The following is a 24,443-nucleotide window of genomic DNA, read 5'->3' as shown; positions in this document are numbered from 1 at the left end:
GATTTCTGTACTCCACCTCGGCAAGTGGCGTAGCGCTTAAATCAAGATTGCAATCCCGGGTTAAAGGTATTGTGGACGCAATTCAATGTATTGGCCTCCGGGAGCTATCCCAGAATGCTCCCTTGTGACCGCTCTGGACAACACTCTCAACTCCGATGCACTAGCCAGGTGGACAGGAAAAGCTCTGGGAACTTTTGAATTTCATTTCCTGTTTGGTCACCATCAGCACAGGTGACCGTCAGCACAGTCTACCATCAAAGGCAACCATGCACAGTCCACCATCACAAGAGATCACACAGTCCCGGATTCGCAGACGAGCTCCAGCATGGTCTGAACGGGAGGTACTGGATCTCATCACATGTTGGGGAGACGAGTCTGTTATGACAGAACTACGTTCCAAAAAAAGGAACACAAATACTTACGCTAAAGTCTCCAGGGCTATGATGGAAAGAGGCTAATCCAGGGACACAGAGCAGTGTCATACAAAAATCAAGGAGCTCAGGCAAACATACCAAAAAGCCAGGGAGGCAAACGGGCGCTCTGGGTCACAGCCCCACACATTCCGCTTCTACCGTGAGCTTCATGCAATTATGGGGGGTGACGCCACCACTACCCCACCACTGTCCGTGGACACCTGCAAGGAGGGAGTTGCACAGAATGAGGAGGAAGAGTCATTGGAGGAGGAGGAGGAGGACAGCGCACAGGTGGCAAGTGGGGAATCAGTTTTCCCCCCTAGCCAGGAACTATGCTTAACGCTGGAGCCAATAGCCTCCCCCCACTCCCAGTGCGGGCTCCCGGACCATAACCCTGGAGAAGGCACTTCTGGTGAGTGAGAGCCTGATCGGAGCCACACGGTGGTGGGCAAAAGGGAAACCCAGCCGCGCTGGGCTGTTCGCATATAGTTTAAAGGGTTCATCCTTGCTCAGAGCCTCATCGGAGCCACGCGATGGGTGTGGGGGGGGGGCGGTGTTGGGTGTTGTGTTAAGTGATCATCCCAGAGAGCCCGCAGGCACTGCTTGCTATGGGAAAGGGGTCCCAGCAGTTTGAAAACATTGAAATGAATGTAGAAGAAGCATAACCGCGCGTGCCCCTAGGCTGCCTGCAAGCTGAATTCTGTTGCCTGGCTATGTGTGATGGCTTACTCATACCAAAGTGTCCCCTTTGTTCTTTGAAATGTATATTTTAAAATACTACCCTCCCTTTTTCTCCTCCTGAAGGTGTAAATGTTTCAACGTGGCCCCTATCTACTCTGTCCCAGAGGCTGGTCCAGATTAGAAGGCAGAAAAAACGAACTCGGGAAGACATGTTCGCCGAGCTCATGCAGTCCTCTCACACTGATAGGGCCCAGCTGAATGCGTGGAGGCAAACAATTGCGGCGTCCCGTAAAGCATTACAGGAACACAAACAGAGGAGGGACGCATGAGATGAGAACAGGCAGGACGCTATGCTCAAGCTCATGCGGGAGCAAACTGACATGCTGTGCTGTATGGTGGATCTAATGCGGGGAAGGCAGCAAGACCACAGACTGCCACTGCAGCCCCTGTATAACCGCCCTCCCTCCTCCCCAGGTTCCATAGCCTCCTCACCCACATGCCCAAGAACACGAGGAGGGAGGCTACAGGGACCCACACACTCAACCCCAGAGGATCGCCCAAGCAGCAGAAAGCTGGGATATACGAACTTTTGATTTGGTTTCTCAACTTGTCCTTCCCTCCTCCTCCACCCCCCTAACCCAACCCTCCTCCCCCAGTCTGCCTTCTGGTTTCTCTCAATGTGTTGTGCAACAAATAATAAAGAACAGTTTTCAAACAGTTTAGACTTTATTTCCTTTCATATATATATATAGGGGGCGGGTAACTTCAAGAGAAACAAATACAACTGTCACACCGTACCCTGGCCAGTCATGAAACTGGCTTTCAAAGCTTCTCTGATGCACAGCACACTCTGCTGCGCTCTTCTACTCGCCCTGTTGTCTGGCTGTGTGAAATTGGCCGCCAGGCGAGTTGCCTCAACCTCCCACCCCATCATAAACATCTCCCCTTTACTCTCACAGAGATTGTGGAGCACACAACAAGCAGTAATTACAATCGGAATATTGGTTGTGCTGAGATCTAGCCAAGTCAGTGAACTGCACCAGCACGCTTTCCAATGTCCAAAAGCACATTCTACCACCATTCTGCACTTGCTCAGCCTGTAGTTGAACTGCTCCTTACTACTGTCCAGGGTGCCTGTGTACGGCTTCATGAGCCATGGCATTAAGGGGTAGGCTGGGTCCCCGAGGATAACTATAGGCCAGGGGTAGGAACCGATGAATAAATGAAGACTCGGCACACCGCTTCTGAAAGGTTGCCGACCCCTGCTATAGGCATTTCAACATCCCTAACAGTAATTTTCTGGTCTGGGAAGTAAGTCCCTTCCTGCAGCTGTTCAAACAGACCAGAGTTCCTGAAGATGTGAGTGTCATGCACCTTTCCCGGCCATCCCACACTGATGTCAGTGAAATGCCCTTTGTGATCCACCAGTGTTTGCAGCACCATGAAAAATACCACTTGTGGTTTATGTACTGGCCACTCTGGTGTGCCAGGGCCAAGATAGGGGATATGCGTTCCGGCTATCGCTCCGCCGCAGTTAGGGAACCCCAGTGCATTAAAGCACATTTCCCAGAGTCACTACCCTTGATAGCAGCTGGTCAATGATTGCATTGGCTACTTGCAGCACTGCAGCCCCCACAGTCGATTTGCCCACTCCAAACTGATTCCCGACTGGTAGCTGTCGGGCGTTGCAAGCTTCCACAGAGTTATGGCCACTGGCTTCTCAACTGTGAGGGCTGCTCTCATTTTGGTGTCTTTGCACTTCAGGGCAGGGGACAGCAAGTCACAAAATTCCATGAAAGTGGCCCTATGCATACAAAAGTTTCGCAGCCACTGAGAATCATCCCAGACCTGCAACACTATGCAGTCCCACCAGTCTCTGCTTGTTTCCCGGGCCTAGAATCGGTGTTCCCCGGCATGAACCAGGCCCAGTGCCACCATGATCTCCCAATCGCCACATGCCGTGCTTCTAGGAATGTCTGTGTCCATGTCCTCATCAGTATAGTAATTGCGTTGTTGTCGCTCCCTTGCCCGGTTTTGCAGGTACTGCACATACTGCTGGAGAATGCGTGAGATATTTAGAATGGTCAAAACTGAAGCGGAGATCTGAGCAGGCTCAATGCAGGCCACGCTATGGCGCCTGCACGGGTAATCCTGGAAAAAGGGCATGAAACGAGCTGTTCGCTTCTAGATGGCCGATAAAAGGCAGTAAATGGTTGTCTTCTGTAGCTTTCACGGAGTCAGGAAGCTCGTTAGAGCTGCAAGAGCAGGAAAGCAGAGTTTGTGGCGGAAGCTGTGCAGCTCTGTTCACGATGGTCGAAAAACGGCGGGGAATTGTTGCCTTCTGTAGCTTCCATGGGAGCCGGAGCCCAGGACAGACAACATGGAAAAAGCGGCGGAAGCTGTGCGGCTCTGTTCATTGGAGCCGAAAAAAGGTGGGAAATGGTTAGATGAAAAAGTAGATAGAAAGACAAGAGGACATGTGAGGTGGATTCATAGTACCAGGAGACAGGTGGTGCACCCTGCTGCACCATCTGCTGGTAGTATGGTGTCTGCCGTAGCTTTCACAGAGGGAGGAGTGAGTGACGGCACACACCCAGAAACACCTGCGAGAATGTTTTTGCCCCATTGTGCACTGGGAGCTTAACCCACAATTCCAATGGGCGGCAGAGACTGCGGGAACTGTGGGATAGGTATCACAGTGCACCGCTCTGACATTTGATGCTCGGTACTGTGGATGCACTCCGCCGAATTCATACGCTTTAGTGGGGACACACAACACCGAATGTATAAAATCACTTCAAAAAAATTGAATAAAATAAGTGTGAATGAATTTCATACTGTAGACGTACCCTTATTTACATTAAGGTCTTTTTATATCTATCTGACAGTGTAAAAAGGTCTTAAAGTAGGTGTAAATTAGCCTTATTGGTTTAGAGGCCTTAGTGTAAATGAGAATCAGGTCTGAAGGGCCAAATTCTCTGATGACGTTAACACCTACTTATGCCAGCAGTGAACTTGGCCCCAACGGGTTCACCCAGTGAGATGGCCTGAGAACAGCTTATAAAGCAAATGCACTCACGGAATTCAACTTAGATCCACATTTATTTTTAATACAGATGTATGACCTGTAGGCTACAGGAACCAGCACACAGTGAGCTATCTTGAGCCCAATGAAAGTTGAGGGTAGTAACAATCTGCTCTAGTCTACATGAATAAAGTTTGCCCCCACAATGATAGCTTACTGACCAGACTTTGGACAACCCAGCTACTATTCTTTTCCTTTGACCGCGATTCACGCTTATAGTTCATAATACAAATTCATACATAAAGTTTAGGGTTGATTAAAAGGAAAAGGAAAAAAAACAATAATAATTCTTACTGGAGTCACTTCCAGTAGAGCCAGGAATGACTAATATAAGCTGGCCAGCATCTGATTTTACTCATATTGAGAGAATTAAAAGGTCACTTTGCATATTTTTCCAGATAACTATCAGGAACACAGTTTATAGCCTTTTGCGACTCTTTGGATGAAAGATTTATGTACTATAAATACCTCAGGAAATAATGAAAGACAAACATTTCCAATTCTGCAAATAATAAAAGATTAAAATGTCATGCATAGTGAAAGTGAAGTGTATTATTTGTCTTACCGTAGTGCTTAGGAGCCATATTGATGGACCAGGAGCCCACTGTGTAAGGTCCTATAAAGTGCTCTGTATACATTTTTATTTATCTACTGTATTTATTTATATTGTAACCCACAAGGCATTATGGGCACGTTTACAAAAATTAAAAACAGAGTACTAGTGATTCCCACTTGTCTTAAGAATAAGTCTAACGGTATGAGAGAACTGATCTGAATAAAATCAGAATCAATCTACCACCAACCAAAACTTGGATCAACCCCATGAGATCAAGACAAAGTTTGGTGTTTTTCTTCTTGCATCACTTAATTTCCTGGTTTTGCCATAAGTAACATCCAATATAAAAGGCTATGCGTGTGCTGGCCACCTTGACATGAAAACATACAATAAATCTCATGGAAGAATGGGTCAGAAATCCAGGATCATAAAGAGCTTTAGATAAAAATCAATAAAGCAAAATTCTCTGAGGCTGTAAATCAAACAGAGAGGCATAAAGGGCCAAGCTGTTAAATGTAAGTACTACTGGTGCACCAGCAAAACCACACATGTATGTGAAAGTGTCCATTTGTGCATTCCAGGTGGGAAACTGTGTTTAACTGCCTGATCCTGGCAGTTACCATGCCGCTGTGCATTCAGCTATGGGTCTTCTACATGGAGTTGTGAGTCCAGTACAAGTGGACAGGGTAGTGGATAAGAACTCAGGAGACCTGGGTTCAACTCTTTGGTGAGCCATAGGAAGTCAGCGTGACTTAGGATGAGTAACTTAATCTATCTTTCACCTGAGCCCCTCATCTTTAAAATGGGGATAATACTTCCCTACCTCAGAGTTGTGTTGTGAGGATAAAATCCTTTAGCGATTGTGAAGCACTCAGAAGGTCTCATAAGTACCTAGACAGAAATGCATGTGTATGACATTGATAATGACTGAGAAAAAACTAGACAGAGGTAAGTTTGTGAGTGCATCAGCTGACCCAGAAAGTGCATGCAGTATACCCACTAGATATGACACATCTCCTCTGAGAAAAAATAAATCTTTTAAGTCTTCCTATTAGTCCATGTTAACGTTATTTCTCATTGCTGCTAGAATATGGATAATTTAAAGATACAGAAAATGAAAAGCTTCTTTCAGCCATTCCACAACAGTGTCATTAATAATTTTGTAAGCATAGCTCTATCATTTATATTAATTATTCTTAATGCCATATGGGAGATTTTAGATTGCACAGCATAACTATTGCAGAGCTCCATTTATTAATAACAATTCTCAAACTGATTTGTTCTCAATTCAATATTCAGTTGTCTCCTTTAAAAACTTTGTTGCCTAGATAGTTTAAGTTTCCACATCATCTTCAATATTCTCCATACTTCTTTTACAGACTACCTGGGGAATAGTACATATACTTTTAAATTATAAGGTAATTGTCAAGTTAATGGGGCTCACTAAAATTCTGATTAGCTATTGTGTACACAGTCCATACAGTTTAAAATGATGCATATTTAAATCTAGAAATTCACCTCTGATATAAGTGCCACTAAACTGACATAAATGGAGTTGTGTCAACTGTGAATTTAGCTCAGCAGTAGCACTGCAATCTTCCCCATACTTCACCAACCTTGAGCTGGCAATATTACCCAGGGTGATAGTGTAATTCATTTCCCATGCCAGCTTAGCAGCCTCAGAAGACAGACCAGAAAAAAGTGGTATTTCTATACTGTGCACACCTGCCCATTAGGAACTAGACAGACACTAACAACTCATTTCACGTCTCTGAACAGTAATAATTTTCAGTGATAGTCCGTTTGAACTGGTGACTTGGAGATGAAAGGCTCCAGAGCCCATTACCAGTTCTCATAAGCCTGTACCCCAATACAGTAACTAATCATCATGAATATTTACAGCAAGAGTCGGACTCAGAGGAGGTAAGAAACAGTCTGGACAGTTGAGGAGTGAACTAGTGGAAACCTCCATCTGATCTCTAGTCATTCCCTATTCTCTTCTCCTTCTGAAAATTTATTTCTTTGAACAAATATATGCAGTTCTGCCTGTTCTACACTGATGCCGTTTCATGCATCAGGCATAAAAGGGTAAGGTTCAGAGGCTTACAACTTAGACAGCTAACTAATAGGTTTCAACTATTCTACATTTGTGGGACAGGCGACTTCCTCTTGGTCAGGGGAAGAGGTAATTAATGGGGCCTTTTGACTTGATCCCGAGAGTACCGTACTGAACAGCTGCCACTCACTGAAGTCAAGAAGGGAGATTTTCTTTAAAAAATTAACAAGACAAGAAAGCAGGGATGCATCATGAATGCCTCTCTCTTGCTTTCTGAGAAGGTGTTTGTGTCTCAGTGATTCAACAGAAGAGATGACTTAGGGACCTAGAGGGCAGATGAGGACAAGGAGTGCTGGAGTGAAGAACTCTAGAGAAATCAGAAGAGGAGGGGAGGGAGAGAAACAGTACTTTGGAGGAGGGAAAAAGAGAGAGAGAGTATCCAGGAAGCCAATGGGGCAAATGGAATATATGTCTCATGCCAACCAAGTTGGCAGAAAGTCAAGACCTGTCAAAGCAATAACTGCTGTAAAACTGAAACTGTCAAGCATAGTTATTCACTCTGTGCATGAACTAGCACCAGTGGAAACATTTAAAGCAAATCCCTAGGATTGCTGTGTCAATTTTTAAATACTGGCTATCAAAACTCTCCCTCCAACAACTTTTTTTTTTAAATCAAGCTGAACTATTTGTATTTTTGTCATGTGGATGTCATTCACGGCTAAAAGGGAAACCACTCAGGCATTCTGGTGTGAAAGTGACATTGATGGAGTAAAACTTCCCTTGGAATTAAAAAAAAAAGGAAATAATAAAGAACAGTGAGATCATTTAGAGGCTGCAAAGGAATATCTGCATGATTTTGTAAGAGAATACATGAAGCATTCTTCACATTGCCCTTATGTTCTGGCCCTACTGATATGAGGTAACTGGTTTCTAGATCCACACTATTCTTCCCAAACACTGTATGTCAGAACTGATGGGAAACTTTTGGAACACGTGAAGGAAAACCAAGGGTTTTTGACAGTAAAAGCATTGACACATCATCCATGAGACAATGCCTGTAGCTATTACTGACTGAGGAACCGATCTTGCAAGCTCCTCCTTGAGTGCCAGGAAGACTTATTGTGTGAGCAAGTCATACAATATCTCCCCATTTACAAAATGGGGATATTAATACTTAACTACTTTAAGAGGGCACAAGGATTAATTCATTAGGTATGTGAGGTGCTCAAATCCTGCAGCAAAGAGTGTTGTAGAAAATCCTATAAACGACAGTGCCTCCAATTTCCTATTGCTCCAACCAAACACAATTTAGTCACTCATTCTCAAACTAAGCAGCACAGTGTGCCAGAAGATGGTGCAGCCTGCTCACCTTCCTCCCTATCTTACCCCAAATACAAGAACTGAGAGATTTCAAAAGGTAACTGTAAACGGGGAATCATCATGGACTGGGCTATTTCTAATGGGGTCCGACAGAGATCTGTCCTTGGCCCAATGCTATTGAATATCTTAGCAAAGAGCTGATAGAAAATATACAACTATTGCTGAAAAAGTTTGCAGCGGACACAAAAACTGATGGAGTGGTATATAAGAATAAGCACAGGTCAGTTTTACAGAACAATCTGGATCACTTGCTAAGCTGGCTCTTTTGAGCAAAATGCTTTTTTAATATACCCAAATTGAAAGCACTATATCTCAGAACAAAGAAGGTAGTACTGTTATGGGGTGTGCTCCTCATACTCACCCTCAAGGGGTTAACGTAAGCCAGATGGGCCAGTTAATCTATTAGGCTGAAAACCAGGGGACATTCAGGCTGACAGGAAAGCCCTAATCAAGGGAAGCTCACCTGTGCAGGAACAGGCAGGGCTTCTATCAAGCCAGGGAGCTGGTAGCAGAAAGGGGCCTGCAGTCAAACTCCCTGGGACAAGGGAGAGAAATGGATTTGGACCCAAGAGGAAGGATTTATCTAGCAAACCCAGGACATAAAGTTTTAGCTTGAAGGGTGGAGAATATGAACCTGGGATAGGCAAGGTAGGAAATAGTCTAGGAAGGTTTAAGCTTAGCTGATGGAGATAGGGCCCCTGCGCTGGAACCCAGAGTAGGGGACAGGCCTGAGTTCCCCTACCAGCCACTGAATGAGTATCATAATCTGGGCAGTGAACCTGAAGACTGGGACCATTTGTTTTAGTCACTGAGGGAGTGGCACAGGAGATGTTGATAGTATCCCAGAAGTGGAGGACTATTGTGACTTAACTGGAAGGCTAAGCCATGAAGACGAGGTGTGGCAGCTCCTGAAGAGCAAGAGAGGGGCCACAGAGTGAGAGTGCAAGATTACAGGCTGAGGAACTGCAAGAAAAGGGAGTCAGGCTGGCAGACCTAATCCCCAGACACAACCAGAAGGAAGCACTCCAGTGAGTGAAGGTCCCCGTGACAAATACACACTTACAATAAGAGGGACTGTATCCTGGATAGCACTGACTCTGAAAAGGACTTAGGAAAGGGGTCATTGTGGATAGATACCCAAACATAGATTCCCACTGTGATGCTGTGGCTAAGAGTCTAAGAGTCTTTTTGGGTGTTTATGCAGGGGAACACCCAAAAAGGCAGTTACATACCTCATACATATATGAACAGTATTAGTGAGTCCATTACTGAAATACTGTGCCCTGCTGCGGTGTCCACACTTCAAAAAAGGATGCTGGAAAATTGGATAGGTTCAGACATGAGTGGTGCAGGATCAAACCCATAGTTATTGCCCTGGAAGGGTGTGCTGAAGCGGTATGTAATGGAACTCTGCAAAATGATTCCCCGAGTTAGATATTTCTACAATATCCAAAACCCACTGTGCAACGTTTGCACTATAATTAAGGCAGCAAAAAATAACATGTAATTTTTAAGATAATTATTTAGTACATATAATCATAGAAATAGGCTGGAAGGGACCTCAAGAGGTCATCTAGTCTATACTCCTTAGCAAAAGCAGGACCAAGTCAAGTTAGACCATCCCTGACAGGTGTTTCTCTAACCAGTTCTTTAAAAACTTCCATTGATGGGGATTCCACAACCTCTCTTGGGAACCTATTTTAGTGTTTAACTATCCTTACAGTTAGAAAGTTCTTCTAGTATCTAGTGTGACAAAGTTCTTCCTCTACCTTGGTGGGTCCTGCGCTTATTGGCAGATTTGCCCACCTCAATGATCTTCCCCACAGTCTGGATCAACTCCTCCTGTGTCTGATAACGCTTGTACTCCTTAGCCCTCCAGCAGCACACCCTCTCACTCTCAGCTCCTTGTGCCTCTTGCCCCCAGCTCCTCACACGCACTTCCTCTCCTCTGGCTCCCCCCCTCCCGAACTGGAGTGAGCTCCTTTTTAAACCCAAGTGCCCTGATTAGCCTGCCTTGATTGGCTGCAGGTGATCTAATCAGCCTGTCTGTCTTAATTGGTTCTAGCAGGTTCCTGATTACTCTAGTGCAGCCCCTGCTCTGGTCACTCAGGGAACAGACAACTACTCATCCAGTGACCAGTATATTTGCCCTCTACCAGACTCCTGTACCCCACTGGTCTGGGTCTGTCACATAAGCCTAAATCTCCCTTGCTGAAGATTAAGCCAGTTACTTCTTGTCCTATGTCCAGTGGACATAGAGAACAACTGATCACCGTCCTCTTTATAACAGCCCTTAACCTATTTGAAGACTTATCAGCTCCCGCTCAGTCTTTTCTCAAGACTAAACAGTATTATCCTGTGTACCATCAAACAACTCTCTCCACCTCCATCTTCCATAGAATAAATTATAATAGCATCTTTCTCATTTGCACTCTTTAAAATTATGAATAGATTTCAGAACCTAAACTAAAGGGTCTTCTTGGTTGAGTAATTGACAAATTAAGAGGATAATTTCATGATATACCAGAAATATTGACAAATGTAGGTAACCAATATTTTAATTAAGCTGTAAAACACAATAGGGTATGAATTAACACAGCACAAAACTACACTGGAGTATTGTAACCGCAAAGATAAAGCATTGTAACATATATTTGGAATCAGTTTATATTATGGAGGACAAATATATCGGCACATTGTTTACTTGCAACAGTAGGCATTAGGTAGAGGATGTGAAGTAGAATGGAGGTCCTAAACCACTTTGATGCATTTCAGTAGATTTACTTTCTAAAGCCTGTACCCACTAAAAAAAAACAATTGCTGACCATTGCAGAACTAAGTCTGATTATAAGCACAGCCAGGGACAGTCTGTTCAGTACTGTTGAGTAATGGCTTAATGATGTTGTAGGAACCAGAGATCCAGAACCTGGCTTTAGTTTCAAACAACAGATTGAGTTTGTAGAGCCAGTAAAAAAAAGTTTCTCAGGATTTGTAAACTCAGCAAATTTCTTTTGGGGTCAGGGAGAGACAATGTACTTTTCACAGAGTCACTTTTCCGAGCATGGCTCCACATTAAATATGTAAAACAACAGTTAACACTTTAGAAATTCTCCTCTCACTGACACCAGATGAGGGTCCCTGCCTCTCTAACGCTGCTGATTTCAATAGAGTTACTCTTAATTTACAGAGGTCTGAGAAAAGAGACAGGCTATCTGACTGTTATGACATCTGAGCCCAATGGATTGTGCTGGTGTTATTGTCACTGCATTCAGAATTCTTATTAGCCAATCATATCACTCAATTCCCCCTGCCTAGTTTGTAAACTAATGAGACTTATGAATGCTGAGTCTCTATGAATTGTCCTTCATTGCCCTTACTAATTTCAGAATTTTCACTTAGAATAAGTGATGAGACTCATACATTTTAAACAGAAAATTGGGCTGCATTGCAGGCACAGCTCTGATAATCACATCACAGCACCTGCTGTCTCTTTTCTAATGAGAAACCCCACCCTATTCTAAATTGCACTTTAAAAAAAAAGTGTAGATCTCAACTAAGCTTGTGATTTTTGACGGCAGCATTATGAAAACCCTAAATCACAAGGATCTTTGTAACAGAGAGGCTTATAATGAAGATACAGTGCCTTCTTTATGTATCCCTGTAAAATATTTTATAAGGTGGGCTCTGAGAAAAAGATTTATGCTTGGCACTATTGGCAGGAGGGCCACAGAAATGACTTACAGGTCAGGGACAAGCAAGACTCTCTCTGTCCCTCCTCATGATGCTTTCCCCACCCCCTCCATGCTTTGCGATTTCAGGAGTGAAGTTAGGCTACTGCCAAGTACCTTTGAAAAGCCTACCATGCCCTTACTGCTCTGTTTATTTCCCCTGATGATCTGCAGGTGAAATTATTGAGGCAGGAGCAGCATTTCAGTCAGCTAAGGAATTCACAGCAGGTATGTGAGGTTAGCAGAAGTGCTCCCTCTGGGGCACAATGCCGTTCGGTCCTCTCTCCTTTCCCACATCCACACATATATATAATTAATTAATGGAGATATCTATCTCCTAGAACTGAAAGGGACCTTGAAAGGTCATCAAATCCAGCCCCCTGCCTTCACTAGCAGGACCAAGTACTGATTTTGCCCCAGATCCCTAAGTTGCCCCCTCAAGGATTGAGCTCACAACCCTGGGTTTAGCAGGCTAATGCTCAAACCACTGAGCTATCTAGGCATAAATTTAACCTACATTTAAAAGGTCAGGCTTGGGCTTCAGTTACATGCATGCCATCATGTTAAAGGTAGTGAAGTGCAGAGGTATAAGGAAGAGCAAGTTCTGGTCCCAAACACCTCATGTACTGTGCAAGATTGGGCAGAATGGCACACAGAGAGGTAGGCAGGCTACACATAACTGTTGACTTTCTTTTTATTGGAAACCTTACACCCACTTTTCTATGTTTCATACTGAAAAAGTGCATTATCCCTTGGAAAAACTGGAGTAAGCTCTGCTGTCAGTTATAGAATATCATTCCCTCAAAGTCAGTGGGCCATGCTAGTATGTTAAATGATGGTTATTGCCTATTATATTTGCATGCATGCACTGAGATCAGAGCCTGGACCCATTTTGTTTAGTTCAGCAACCCTGTTGCTGCCCAGCATTCCAATCTGATTCTTACATGCAAACATGTCACTGGGTAATTCTATTGTAAGACATGTTTTAAAAGAAATGTGTTCTGAGTTGAACATCTGCCATGAACTATGTACAGGCATTTTTGATGGATAATTTACCAGATTGTGTGTCTTGTACAATACACTTGCTGAACACCAACATCTAGTCAAATGCTAATCATCTTTGTGGTGTCTGTACTGTACCATGCTCTTTCAGTGAGTGAAACATGAAGACTATCCTTTCCAACAAAACAGGTGTTTTCTTTGATCTCAGAATACTCTACAATACAATGCCTATTCAAAAAAAAAAAGTGACCAGGAAAGATGCAATTAAGTGAAAGCAGCTGGCTATGTTTCTATGCTCCATGTTTCTTGGCCAACTGCTAACTGTAAATTAATTACCTTGCTGAGTGTTAATTAGGTAATATTAGTATGTAAATACACCCAATTAATTATCCTAAGTTAATATACAGACAACTGCCTTCAAATATATGTTTTACAAGACTGTATGTGTCAAATGTAAATGCTCCTATTTGCTCTTCCAAATCTTAGTTTAATTAAAACATTTTAAATATAAAATAAATCATTCTTAAAAATGAATTACAGTGTCACAAGCTAATCACTCAAGGAAAAAAATCAAAGATAATAATCCTATGCATAATTATACTGCCAATTAGGGACAGTGACTGAAATAAATAGCTCATCAATTTCAGAATTTAAAAATAAAATGTTCATCTGAAAGAATAAACTTGAAATCTAATCACATGAAAATGAACCAAAAAAGGTATGGGAAAAATACATTTCTGCATCAGGTCTGTAATTTCCCAGCCAAGCAAGTCCTTTACTCTTTCACCAGGGCCCATTTTTATACAACACAGGGCTAACTGTTAAGAAGCCGAATTTTGATTGCTACCATTTCTCCTTGGCTCCCCCAGTGTTGGTCATTGTATTTGTTTTATTGTTTTCAAAGTGGAGACTCAGTTTTATTTGTATTAAGTTTCAGTACTTAATATCGGTGTGATTTATGGGGGGAAAACAGCAAATATAGTTTAATGCTTATGAAACAAAAATCACTGGAGTCAGTATTCAAAGGGTACTTCAACTAAAAGCTTATAAAATGGATAAAAGCTGATAACAAAATCTTGATAAAAGCTCATAAAATGGTTATTCAGACCTTGGCTTTTACCCATATCTGTTAAAAGCAGAAGAGATGTGTTCTGACAGTCATAAATTCTTAGCCCGGGGCACGGAGAACTCTATTTTCTTTTATGAAATTTTTTTTTCTTTCAAAAATAGCAATATAATTTTTGTTTTATGAAGGCCACATGGCGATGGATATGCTGACCTCCTGCATCCTATGCGGCAGGTATGCTACATCTGTGTATTTATTCATATTTATAGAATTCATACAAGAAACAGATGCAGGAGGATTAACAATAAGTACAACATAAGATTGGGAAAAGAGATACACATCACAGAATATACTCAAAACACCATTTTGCAGCTGCATACTATTTCTGTTAACACCATTCAGTTTTAAATTGAGAGCAAACATTATTTTCACAAACATTTTAAGTGGGAGTTTTTCCTTTTTATTCCACTGTTGTTTTTACTCTAGCCTTTTGAGAGAACACGATCTACCACTTTCCTTATTTTACATACCAGTCCTCCTACAATTAGAACACACTCTTCTGATCTTAGACATCATGCTTTCATCCTTGCCTCCTTACAACACTTTACATATGTGAAACAAGAAACTACCTAGAGGCCACTCAACATCACCTGAACCCTTCATACATTCCCTGGTGCCACTGACTTCAATAGAACCAGGATTTCACCATCTGCAACTATTGTTCTACTTATGTCCCAGTCTTGCATTTCTTGCACATTCAACACTTTGTATGGCTTTGAGTGTGCAAAGCCCTAACTCGTGGGCTCCTTGTCTCCGCTTTATTTTGCTCAGCACTTCACCCTCATTTGCTGGTACGCAAACAACGAAGTAAGGTTACCTGCTTGAACATCTGCCCTGGTCAAAGACATGCTAGCTCTTGCACAGCTCTGCAATGAGGACAAATGGGGCAATGTAACTAACAATATTTATTCTAGGGACTGAACACATTAAAATGTTTTTCTCAAGGCATCTTCCAGCTCATTTCCTAATTGATTAAGTAAAAGCATCCCTAAAGCCTCCACAAATACTTTTTGGTTGCATTTTGTAGAAAAATTATTCAGAAAACTTACACCAAATCTATTTTTATCATAAAACAAAATTATTGAAGTAATGAGTCATCTCCAGAAGAAGTGGGCCATTTCTTCTATCTATTTATTTATTTGGAGTTGATGCTGCTAAACAGACTGATACTATACAAAATAAAATTAATATCTCCCTGTGCCCTACAATAAATACATCCCAAATCCCAGAAGTCTTGTTGAACAAGAAGACTCCCTTGTTAAAATTCCATATGGAGGTGCTCAGCCCTACTAATTGAAAATGTTTTTAACATGATTTTTTTTCCTTTTTCCATCCATCCAGAGCTGAAGAATAACCTCCTGCTAAGTTTGCTTCTGAAATCTGTTCCCTTTTCCCCAGATGCTCCCAACCCTTTGAAGACATTTTGACAGATCAAACTTATAATAGGATTACCACTTCTTAGTGCTTCCTCGTGATCTGGGGTGGCTCTGTAGCATCCTGCCTCAGATCTGGGACTCAATATCTCATAAAAGGGTTTCTCTGTTTAATAATATCCTTCCTTAAGGTATGGTTTTATTGCCAAAAAGTTCAGAATCAACACAAAAAAGTCTTCCCCTAGCCTTAACTTGGGCACAGCCGCTCCCCTCGGGAGGTACTTCCTCAAAACTTCCCTGGTATCTCAGGGTCTTTCCTGCTTTAGCAGGTCACTCGTAGTCCTTGCTAGCTGAAGCAACTCACCTGATCTCAGGGTCTTCCCTGTCCCTCTCACTTTCTACAGTCTCCTGATCTTCACCCTCCCTCGGTGACTTGCTGCTGCCTTTTATAGGGGACTCAGTTCTCCATACCCAGCTGATTCTAATTAAACCCTACATCTCATCCCAAGTATGGCAGGCAAAGCTGGCCAGCTCTAGGACTTTGGATCTTAAAGGGTAGGCCATCACAAGCCCTTTCCTTAAATAAATAAATAAAAAGGAAAAAGGGTGTACCTTCAAAAGAGGCAAGAGGTTATTTATTCCTAGGCCTATTTCCCTACAGAAGGAAAGAAATGAAGAAGAGAATACTAATGCACATCGATTTTCAAAAGCCTCACTTATGCATGTATTTATGTTCCCTGCAAAAAGGAAATCTCTCTTTATAATATCACAAATGTCTTCTTTTCAGGCTTATTCAAAAAAGGATGACTCCTTTGCTGGTTTTCTCAACCTAAATGACTCGGATATGCCTTTACAGAAATGATCAGATTCACACCTTGGAAACCTGGACTCTATCCTGAAATACCTTCCAGGCTGATGTGCCCATATGAGGTGAAAGTGGCAAAAGATCTCAAGGAACCTCTGGTGAGTTAGTGGTTAAACATTATGGAAAGAATGTATCACCATGTTCTGTTAATGAAATTTGTCTTGCGGCAATGACATTTTTCTTTATGAAATACTCATTGGGAAGATAGGGAAATGTGTGAAAGGCCTCTTGTCATAGTTACGGAGTCAATATGCCTCTGTTTTTACATTGGGTTTATAGCTTTTTTTAAAACAGGAGATAAAGATCCCCAGTGTGGTGCAGTATCAAATGTAATGATGTGTTACTACCACTCACTTTCACTGTGATTATCTCAAGCAGGCAGGGACAAGGAGCCAAACTGGACACCTGTTTCCACTGAGTAGATATTAGTACAATATCTATGCAGACTATCATGTATTTATGCAAACCTTTCTGCTGTTCCGTGAGCCCCTGGAGCATAAAATAGCTAAGTACTAATGAGTTAGAATTTCTGACACAACTGATATTATGGCAAGTCACTTTTATTGCAATTTAGTAAGGATTTTTCTAGTATAGATAAAGTGATCAAAGTGCATAGAGATGTTTGTGCCTAATATACCTGCAAGATTCATAACACCACATCTAAGTAAGCTGAAAATACAATTTAAATACACGGTTTTATGGTCTCTGAACATACATAGTGGAGTGTATTTTTCTAAATCCTACACTCTCATTTAGATTCTTCACTGGCTAAATCAAGACACGGTGCTGTCTTATTGATTCAATAGCCATGAAGAATGAAAGAGCATGAACAAGAATTTCCTCCCCAACATCTATCTTAACTTGGTATTATACTTGAAGCCCATTTGCGACAGTTTAAATGTTACCAGTATTTACCAAATAGCCCACACGCAACACTCACTTTGAATTGAAGAAATGGAATTAGAAAGGACTGTAGGGTCTGCATTTAGTTTTAATTCTCAGCCTGATGCAAACAACTTACATACACTGAACATTAGAACAAGATTTAGCCTATTATGCCTGCTCAGCAATACTAAGTAGAAACATATATCTTCCAATTAGCATTTCTGCTTTCTCTGAGTGACTTTTACAGGATTTGGCCCCTTTCTTCTGGAACAAAGACAGAAATGTTTCTACTAACCATTTATTTTTTGAAGAAAGTAAAAATCTCTCCAAAGACGTTTTCCTAATTCTAGAACACAAGCTGAAGCAGCATGAACTGGTGGAGACGGTAACTGGATGTGAGCCAGCCCTGGGTTCTATGCTTGCTGTCCTGCTGTGTGACCCTGAGCAAGTCACTTCATCCCTGAGTCTCTGTTTTCCCCTCCTATCCTTTTTCTGTCTTGTCTATTTAGCTTGCAAGCAATATGGGGCAGGGATTGTCTTACTATGTGTCTGTACAGTGCCTAGCACAATTCCACATTTGGGGATTTAACTGGGTGACTCCCATTAATTCAAGTCATTCACCTATAGACCATTGCCTCACATTAGAATGGTGAATTATGTCTATGTCTTCAACAATCAGGTACTGTCCTCACCAACATGAACTGGGCAAACGTAATGAGGTGTTAGTTAAGCAATTTAGCACAGTGGACAGGAGCTGCACTGAACTCTTAGTGGCTGTTGGATAATAAAATTATATTTAATCCATGTATTCAGAACTTACTAGCATCCAACCTTCTGTTGCCATCTCTGTGCCAAAAAGCTTGAAGCTTTTTAGCTCCACAAAGCACTGAATGAAGAACAGAATTTTGATGCCTGTAAATTACTACTTATATGGGTCCAACAAACTAGAATCTGTAGAACTACTTTGAGAACATACCAAATGTTCCACAGTATATATTTAAGTATGTGAGTTCAGTGCACATAATATACTGACTTGACATCCTTCCTCAGAACAAGTACAGCACAGACAGGAATTGCAAGTTTCTCCCACACAACCCAGCTTCTCTGTGCCTGAACCTTGAACTGCAGAGATCACTTTTAGAACTGAGAAAGCAGTTCACTAACAATGTCCATTTAACCATTGGCCTCTCTGCTGAGATTGTCATCACAAATACCAAATTAGAACCAGCTGTGGAAATTTGTCTGAGACAAGACTTATCACCAATGACTACCCATCAGATGGTATGCAATTTTACATCACTGCCATCTTGGCTGGATTCAAACTGAGCCTGAACACCTTTTAAAAAGGACAAAAAGTGTTTATATGTTCTTAGATTTTAAGGCCAGAAGGGACGGTTATGTAAGTCTGTAAGTAAGGTGATTTTAATTGTGCCTAGCAGCTACACAAATAGATTTTTGAAACATCTCCCATAAAGTGAACAAAGATTAGTGCTAAGTTTGAACTCTCCCTGCAAAAAAAAACATTACCAACCCACCAGAGATGGACACCAAATGATTTGTATTCACTCAGAATACATTGATTCCAAATTGCAAATTGTCTCTCTTTCACAGACAGACACACACAAACATATACACACAGAATGCTGCATAATTTTTCTATTAGTGCATGTTTTATGTAGCGAAGGAGTGAATACTTAAAAAGAATTAACTAGCATGCTCTGCTACAGACATATGATCCATTACGTGACTGCTGTTCCATATATTAGATGAGATGATGCTACCCTTCTGCTCAAAAGACACTTAAAATTGTCTGACAAGTGATTATGTAAAAATGGCACTGTCTCATCCAACAGACCTGCTCCCTGTGAACACACAGAGTCTTATCCACTGACTATAGCAGGGGTCAGCAACCTTTCAGAAGTGGTGTGCCGAGTCTTCATTTATTCACTCTAATTTACGGTTTCGCATGCCAGTAATACATTTTAACGTTTTTAGAAGGTCTCTTTCTATAAATCTATAATATATAATGGAACTATTGTTGTATGTAAAGTAAATAAGGTTTTTAAAATGTTTAAGAAACTTCATTTAAAATTAAATTAAAATGCAGAGCCCCCCGGACTGATGGCCAGGACCTGGGCAATGTGAGTACCACTGAAAATCAGCTCACGTGCCGCCTTCGGCACCCATGCCATAGGTTGCCTACCCCTGGACTATAGCATCAAAAATAAGTTTTTAATGTTGTTCACTCATCTTGGTTCTCTAAAGCCAAAACTGAGCTGTGGATTCTATCCCATCCTGTGCCTCATCAACCAAATTATTTCCTAAGTTCCCATCAGTTACAGTTATGCAGGCCTACCTAAGGCAATAGGTTGGCACAAATGAAATTGAGGGAATAGTTTGAAGACAATGGGTTGCACAGGTGACACTGAGGTCCTAATTTCCGCAGAGGAATCTTTACTATTGTTGATGATGCATGAGATAGAAAGAACCCAGCTTGACTCAGAGCTCAGATTGAGTTTGCAGCCATGACAGCTAGAAAGAAACACAAAACCTCATCCTTTTACTTGTAAACTAAGCACATTCTATACAGAAATCATTGGGGGAGAATGAACATGGATGTCAATCATACCATATCTTTGAGCAGAACTACACTGTCCTGGAATGGAAAAGTCTTTCATAACATCTATCATTGTGGAGCTATGATGTATTGGAAGTTGACACTATCATCGGCCTGCCAGAGTTATTAAATTGCTAAATACATACAGTTATGTGAACATGGTAATAGCCTATGCCAACTCTGAGCTATTAAGTAAGCTGTGTTTATTAAACTTTTATGAACCAGCTATCTTTTTAAGAGGAACTTTTCTGTACAGATTTCCCCCCCTATTTTAAGGACTCTCATGGAATCCTTAGCCTGTGAGTATTGTGCACATCACCAAATTCTCACACCTCATCTTTTGGAGTGTTTCATAAACCATTCATAGATCCATTGAAACTCTCACATAACATACTCTACCAGTACAACTGTGATCATTGCTGGGATTTTATGAAGAGTTCTTTTAGAAAGAATGCAGAGAGGATTTAGTATCAAGGATAAGAGCAAGAGATATGATTAAGAGAAGACTTACTTGGTGCAAAAGAAAAAAACTCTTCAGTCAGCCTCCAATGATGGCTGAACCAGCCTCTCTAAGTGATAGATTAGCATTCATTAAAGGAGAGGATATATTTATCAAATGTAGGGAAAATACTGCATATACTATAATGGTCTGAAAAAACATATGTCATGCACAATCCCTCCCTAATTTCCCCAAGGCAGTGTTGGCTCTGCACCTCCACAAACATTGGACCATATTGAAATCACACAGTTTAGGACTAAATAGGGCTTTGATTGGCCAAAAATTTGGGCCTTCTCCCCATTACCCCCAAAACAAACAAACAAACAAAGAAGACTTTGGGCCAATTCAACAGACTATTCCTTCTAGACAGAGTGCTTACTTCCTGTCTTTGAGAAAGTGTGATCTGAGCAATGGTCATTCAGCACAGAAGACGACAAACAGACCGACCACTGGTACCTGCAACTTCTACTCTCACCATAAGTGGCTAAGTTTTGCAGACTTATGTTCCCAAAATCAGGACCAGGATTCTGACATTACAGAGGTATAAGAACCAGTTTTTCCCCACAACTATGCTAATTTTCAGAAATGGAACTTGTCCAATTTACAAGAGATGCTACCTGTCTAAGATACTGCTATCACGCCCATTACTGTAGTATCTCAGTTCCACATATTCCTTTTAATAACTTTATCCTCACAACACCTACACAAAGCACTCATTACTATCCCTACTTTACAGATGGGGAACTGAGGCAGAGATAGACAAATTTCAAGGTCACACATGAAATCTGTGTCTGAACAGAGATTTGAACCAAGTCCTGTACTAATGTCCGAATCCTTGGACCACTCTTCTTCATTGCCCTCACAGGAAACACTTTAGATCTGATTTCTGACTAAGGAGATTTGTTAGAGGCATAATCACTGCCCAAGCTGGCTGGAGCACCGGAGGAGTCTGTGGTGGGCACACTGTTCTTAGACTACATGACTTCACCTTCTTCCCACCCACTTTGGGGGTGCTGTGCAATCCCAGTGATGCAAACAGGAAGCAGTCACCACCTTCCCTCAAGTGCATAGTGTGCAGGGCTATAAACTCCTTGTACCCCACCTCCCTCACACTCCCATCTGACCTATATTCTCTAATCCACTTGTGGATGATAATGTGACATATTAAATGGGAATTGAGAGGATATAATCTGTCAGAACAAAAGCTTGTTTACAGATCAATTGCAGTAAGCACTTACAGCATGCAATCAACAATGACTATTTGTAGAGACAAGGAACAATACACTTCGCTCTCATGATTCTCACACATGGGCTGTCAACAGATAAAATTACAGCAGGTATGCAAATTAAAAAGGCCCAGAAGTTTTCATGGGAAAATATTATTAGGAGGTCTTAGGTGGACATTTGCAAATGAACAGTTGTTTTTTGTTTTATCTGGATACCCACAAGTATTTAATCAAGGTTCAGTATCTACATTTCATGGTGGATGGTGCCATGCTCTGTAGTCACCCCCTTCTACCACCCAGTACCTATATTTTTCTTGTTCCTCTGTTCTCCCAATGTTTTCAAACACCCTGCCCCTCTCCCAATTTTCAATATCCTCTGTGTGTCCCCCCAACCTCCTCACATTCTCTTTCTTCCTCTGGGGACAGTCTCCCTAACAGCAGTGTCTGTCCCGCTCCCAGTAGAACCTTCTTGCCTTGCTAAGAAAAGATTAGGACCACTGTTAAATGAACTAGGTTGCTTCGGGTCATGAATCAGAAGATTCTTTGTGACCTTTTGTGGGAAACAGAGCCGATGGTGACGACAGGAGAACGGCCGCCCACAGGAGTCTTAGCCCCTATATTATTCAAGATCTACGCAAATGACCAGCCATGCTACCATGGTGCAAGGTGCTTTATTGATACGAATGATTTGAGCATCACCACACAGCAGAAGGAATTTGGCATATTAGAGAGTATTCTGCTGAATACACTTGTCCTAGCCAACCAACTGCATGCAAACCCAGCAAAGATGCAAGTCAATGCATTCTAGCTCAAAAACTGAAAGCCCAAACACAAACTCAACATCAGCTGGCTTGGGACAAAGCTTGCTCATTCCATAAATCCGGTATACCTTGGCATTACTGTTGATCACACATTCTTGTTTAGAGCCCACATTTAGAAAACTAAAGCCAAGGGTAGCATACCAAACAACATCCTCAGCAAGCTGATAGCATCGAAGTGGGTGCAATCCTGTCCACATTGCAATCATCCGCACTGGTGGTTGCTACTCCTTCGCTGAATACATCAGTGCAGTGTGGGCATGATCCCTTCATGCAAAGAAGCTAGGCCCAGCTCTTAACACCGCCTACTGCTATACTACAAGATGTCTTAAAGCCTACCCATGTCAACAACTTCTACATCTTTTCAGGTATTGCTCCTTCTGACATACACCAGGAAGTTGCTAGTAGAATCGCACACACAAGGCAATGCTACAAGACATCTGCTACATAATATAACACCAATTCTGAATCACCTGAAGTCATGACAAATTTTTCTTGCCACTATTAAACACCTAACATTGTCACTCAGACAAGCGTTCAGTTATAGCGCACAAGAGTAGATAAAATAAGAATGGCCATGTTAGGTCAGACCAATGGTCCATCAAGTGCAGTATCCTGTGTTCTGAAAGTGGCCAATGCCAATGCTTCAGAGAGAATGAACAAAACGGGCAATCACTGAGTGATCCATCCTCTGTCATCCACTCCCAGCTTCTGGCAGTCAGAGGCTCGGGACACCCAGATCATGGGGTTTCATCTCTGACCCTGTAGCTTGCGTGCTATAGCTCCCACCAGTCGAGTACATACCATCTGGTGCAGATCAGCCCTGGACTATGTTGCGTTAATCAACTCTGCACTGGAGTTGGCCAGTCTAGAGATGTGATAATCAAGTGGGATTATATCACTAGCCCCAGTACCTGTGACTGCAGCAGAGAGCCTCAAAAACGAAGCATCTTCTGCAATGCCAGCTGCTTGAGGGCGAATGCTCTTCCAGTGATCTGGTGGATGTGGGATTGAATGTGAGATGCTGAAGGCTTCTGGATTGAGAATTGTGTGTGAAGGGCTGGCTTTGGGCTTGTTCTCATTGGCCAGCTAATTGTGAATAGGTAGACAGGTGTGTAGAATGATAATTACCCTATGAGTTACAGCTGCGGCTGTGTGGGTTTAATTAACTAATTAGCAATTGTGATTGCTTATCATGTTGTATATAAGAGCATGCTGGGAATGAATAAAGATGGCTGCATACACACACACTCTCTCTCTGCTTGGACTTCGTTCCTACTCTTGCGATGCAACAAATGGTGACCCCGATGTGATACAGACTTACAGTGCAGTGAACTAGTCAGAACAAGCTGGATCATCATTGAAACAAAACACAGTGAGAGAAGTACAGCTGTGGATGCTTCTCTTTTGAAGGTAATCATCAAAAATGAATTTAAGGAGCGTTACTCGCTGAATCCAGAGTATATAACTGATGTTGTGTATGAAAAACCTTATATCACTATTGAACTGAAACAAAATGTTTCCCAGAAGTCTGCCAAGAGTGTGGATATATCTGACGTGGCTTACTACTTTGAAAAAGATGTCAAAGGTGACTCACACTACAGATAAACATCAGTGAAGAACCTCTAAAATTTGATCAAGCTCTAATCTACTATGTTGATGAAAAGCCCCCAGAGTTTTCCATGAAACGTCTGACTGCTGGTATTATTGCAGTCATTGTAGTGGTGGTACTAGCAATTGTTGCTGGAATTATTGTACTGGTTATCACTAGGAGAAGGAGAGGAAAGTATGAGAAGGCTGAGGCAAAGGAAATGAATGAAATGCAAAAAGAACTAAACCCATAACTGAAGTCACTAGAAGACAAATCGTGAACTATCAAGAAGGCAAACAGAACTAAAACAAGATAAGTACTAGTACCACTGTTGCCAATCTTGAATGAAGATAGTGTTGGTGGCCTGAATTGATAAAAAGAAAAAGAAGGACGCGCCTGAAGTCCCAGCGTTGAGCGGCCGGAGGAGAGAGAGAGAGAGAGAGAGAAAAAAAAAACAAAAAAAAAACGCACGGCGTCCGAGCGAGCAGCTGAGAGCTGCAGGGCGTCCGAGAGAGGAGGCGTGCCTGACAAGCAGCTGGGAG

At 42.0% G+C, this 24,443-nt stretch overlaps 1 protein-coding gene and 1 pseudogene across 1 annotated transcript in view; one reads left to right on the top strand and one right to left on the bottom strand.

Moving 5' to 3' along the window:
• Nucleotides 1–24,443, bottom strand: part of SPON1 (spondin 1) — a 337,162-nt gene that overhangs the window by 105,462 nt on the left and 207,257 nt on the right. The window lies entirely within an intron of this gene.
• Nucleotides 23,619–24,300, top strand: LOC123368154 (annotated as a pseudogene).

Source organism: Mauremys mutica, chromosome 4, assembly GCF_020497125.1.
Source record: "Mauremys mutica isolate MM-2020 ecotype Southern chromosome 4, ASM2049712v1, whole genome shotgun sequence".
Lineage (NCBI taxonomy): Eukaryota > Metazoa > Chordata > Testudines > Geoemydidae > Mauremys > Mauremys mutica.
This window is presented reverse-complemented; position numbering and strand designations above follow the sequence as displayed.